This window comes from Arachis duranensis, chromosome 5 (genome assembly GCF_000817695.3).
Source record: "Arachis duranensis cultivar V14167 chromosome 5, aradu.V14167.gnm2.J7QH, whole genome shotgun sequence".
NCBI classification, from domain to species: domain Eukaryota; kingdom Viridiplantae; phylum Streptophyta; class Magnoliopsida; order Fabales; family Fabaceae; genus Arachis; species Arachis duranensis.
The window spans coordinates 90,990,933-90,994,866 of NC_029776.3; the positions used below are offsets into that span (position 1 = coordinate 90,990,933).

The 3,934-nt window shown below is 29.3% G+C and overlaps 1 long non-coding RNA gene across 2 annotated transcripts; it reads left to right on the forward strand.

The window, feature by feature from the left end:
• The first annotated feature begins 404 nt into the window (after nt 1-404).
• LOC127747738 (uncharacterized) lies at nt 405-1,812 on the forward strand. 2 transcript variants are annotated; one of them, XR_008009552.1, is made up of 3 exons: nt 405-662; nt 1,306-1,384; nt 1,608-1,812. It is a non-coding gene; the product is annotated as an uncharacterized LOC127747738 (long non-coding RNA). The 2 variants fall into 2 exon arrangements; XR_008009551.1 differs by lacking the exon at nt 1,306-1,384.
• The last annotated feature ends 2,122 nt before the right edge of the window (nt 1,813-3,934 follow it).

Sequence of the window (3,934 nt, forward strand, 5' to 3'; positions counted from 1 at the left end):
TTACTCGTGCCTTAATCTAGTTTTTAAAATTTTAATTTTTGTGAATTTTATTGATGATTTAGACAATGATTGAACTATCCTTAATAACCCAACTAAATTAGAGATATCAAAAATCTTCAAGAGGCAGAGATTTCTGTAGAAACCACTTCAAATGGAGCTTTGATGGTGGAAAATTTTTTCTGCGAAAACAGATATGGGAATAAAATTTCCTCAAAACAGATACGGGGATCCGAATGAGAATTCTCATCCCCGTCTTCGTATTCTCCACAATCTCCGAATATATTAAATTACTTAAATACTTTTAAGAATTTAGTTTTTACTTTGATTTTTTAGTTATTTCACCTTCCATATATATATATAGAAAAGTTAAAAATCCTAACTCCTCTTCTTAGTTCCCACACAAAGTGCCGCCTTCAGACCCCTAAACACCCTCACCCTGCTCCTCGTGAAACCCCTCCCCTTCCGCATTCTCTTCCTCTGCTTTGCAGCGTCTCAGCCAGCCACCTCCGACCACCACCGTCACGGCCTTGTCACTGTCCGTTTTAGCCGGTCCACTCATTGCATCATCACCGCACTGTGCCGTTCATCCTCTTCCGTGCCGTTCGCCGTTCTTCTCTTCACCGGCATATTTGATTTCTTCGGCCATTTTTTCTTTATCCCTGGTAAGATTCACTGCTCTCTCATTTTCTTCTTGTATTTTAGCATTTCACTTCATTAATTTGAATGCATGCTATTTAATAATTAGTTTTTGATAATGTAATTTTTCATACTTTAGGTTTCTGTTTTTTTTTCATGAATTTGATGGTGATTTTGATTTTTTGATGTTGGAGGCTGTTATTTTTATTAATGAATGCTTTGTTCTATAAATTTTCTGATAATTGGTGGCTGTTTTTTTATTTTTTCATACTTTAGGTTTTTTTGATTTTCCATTAATTCTAAATTCTGATTTTGTTGACTGTTTATGACTTTATGCTATGTTGTTCTATTTATGCTATGCTGTTCTGTTTATGATCTTGGCTGTTCTGTTTATGATTTTATGTTAATGCTATGCTGTGTTCTATTTATAAAGATGTTTTTTTTTTAATTTTTAAACGTAAGACTCTATTGGAAGCAATTTATGCTATGCTATCTGTTTAGATTGCATTGTATTCCTTCTCCAATTTGGCTGACATGATCCATTATGAAATTAAATTGGAACCAATTGATGACTAAACATTAAAGAAAGCATAGTGAGATGTAAAGTCTGTGCCTGCTACATAATATTGTCAATATAATGTAAATGATGATTTCCTTGTTGATCATAAGGCGAGCTTAGCTTAGCTTATATATAAGGAGTTGGATGAAAGCAAGATTGAAGCAATCTCGTTAGAAAAAGTTTGAATAGGTAAAGAAATACTACACAAGTTATATAAGAACTTTAATTTTACCGTTCTTCCATGATAGTTAACTTATATTAAGAATTTTAATTGAAGTATATACTTTAATTTTACTTTAATTGAAGCATATGCTTGAAGCATATATTATTTTATTATGTTAAATTTTTATTTAATGTATAAAACTTGTTTATGATGTATGTTAACATATTTATGTTTGTATTGTTTTAATAGAGAATATGGAAGAGAACATGAAGATGTTTGTTGAAAGTTGTATATTGACAATGAAAGAATATTTGATGTTAAAGATTTTATTTTATTAACTTTTTTTAGAATGAAAGTTGTACTTTAAGATTTTATTTTATAGCTTATAATTTTCTATGTTGTATTTTTGAACTTATAATCTTGGATAAGATATGTGGTTGTATGTTTGTAATAATATTTTATAGTTTATTTTTTGGTTTCGTTAATATTTTTTATTATAATTTCCATATAAATGTTAAATATAGGAAGATGGAAAATGAAGTTCTGCAAAAAATGCAGAGAACAAGGATAGGAACAATTATTTCTCCGTGGCAAAAAATGAGACAGAAACAATGATTAATTCTGAGGGCGGAGATAGGGAACAGAGAGGCATCTCTTGCCCCGTCCTATCCCATTGACATTTCTAAACCAAACAAACGCGTCATTGATAGGACTATTGAAAATTAGCAAATGTGTAATAGTGTTAAACCCCTAATATTTAAGTACATATATGATTTTGAAAATTATATATAACAACTAAAAGAATATTACACATAAAAAAGGTAATAGATATTACGTAATAATTATAGAAAAATAAATGATTTTATGATAAAAATGACATTATGTTATCAAAAATACTAAAAATATGACAGACTAACTTTTTATCAAAATTTCACTTAATATATGCATATTAAAAAAAATATAACTTAATGCGAAGTTGAGTCTATCTAAAAATAAATTTAACTCGAAAATAATATTGAATACAAATGACAAAATCGAGTTCAACTAAAAAATATTCGAATTCAGATCAAGTTTTAAGTCAAATTATTAGGGTTCCTTAGTTTTACTCTTTTGCATTTGGTAAAGAATTTTTTTGTGATCACAATACTTTCTTATCATCTAAATTTATTAGATTTAAAAATAAATAAATAAAAAATTATCACTAATACTGCTACATATTCATAAACACATCAAAACGAACCATTTTCTAATAAAACACCAGATCTATTATCCTAAAAAAAATAATTTGTGTCAATCTGTCGTTCCTAATTAAGTGTGCCTTCTTTGATGATTTGTATTAGAGTTAATTACTAATTCAATAACCAAAAAATTCATACACTGACAAAAGATTTTTGATAATTTTTTATATACATAAAATCAGAAAGTATTTTATACCTCCTTCTCTTTATTTTACATTATCTTTCCTTTTATATATGTTGATTAATAGTTCTTAAGAATTTTGCTATTTTATTTATTAATGATGTTAGGAAAAATAAATAAATATAAATTGAATATATAATTTAAATTTAATTAAAATTATAAGCTATATAAATTATTGGAAAAATATTAAATAATTTTATTTTTAATTTCTCTATAATTTTATTTAATAATAAAAATCTCTATATAACCACTAACATCGTCAATATAAAAAAAGTATAAGTCTCTATAAAATAAAATAAAATAAAATAAAAAATAAATAACATATATATAATTCGAAAGTTATAAATCGTAAGCTATGGGCACATTTAAAAAAAAAAGTTTATGGATCAATGTGTAAGTTTTTAATATTTTTTTTAAATTGTTTAAAGTTGTCAGCATTTAAGTTGTCTATACATCACTTCTTAAAAATATTATGATTTCACAAGTTACACTACAAGAAAAGAGTTGAGTATCGTTGAAATTACCGTTGGATTTAGCATCACCTGTACCGGCAGATTTAGCATCGGATTTTCCAACTGAAAGGAGGAGAAATTCGTCCCCAGAAAAGATTACCGTCGAAACAGATTTTCCATGACTAAAGCCGACGGTAATTGTTGGCGCAAAAACGTAACTCACTGCGCCAATTTTATCGTCGAATTTTTCGTTCGTATATTCCGCCAGTATCACAGTTAAGTGAAACGCGTCGTTTTGGTAACCCTTTCCCCTCACTTCGCGAACACACACACTCTCTCTCTTCTCTCTCTCTTCTCGTCTATTCTCTCCCTCGCCATCGAAGCTGTCACTGTCGTGACCGCCGAAAGCACGTTGTCGTTGTCGCCACTACCTAGAGCACCCGTTGTCACCACCGCTGTTGCTATCCCGACTGCATCCTCCTCTCCTGCGGATTCTGTTCACGTCGCCATCATTGCCGCCTCTGTCACCACCACGTTAAAGAGGCCCTGCGATCACTATCATTAGATTTATTGTTGGTATGGTTGTTTTATTTTTTCAGAATATTTTTTAAGTTTAGCATTTTGTTAGAATTTTTGTTAAATTAGTGGTTAAATTTGTTTAATAAAATATGTGATTATGAGTTGTTGTGTTAATTTAATATAAGA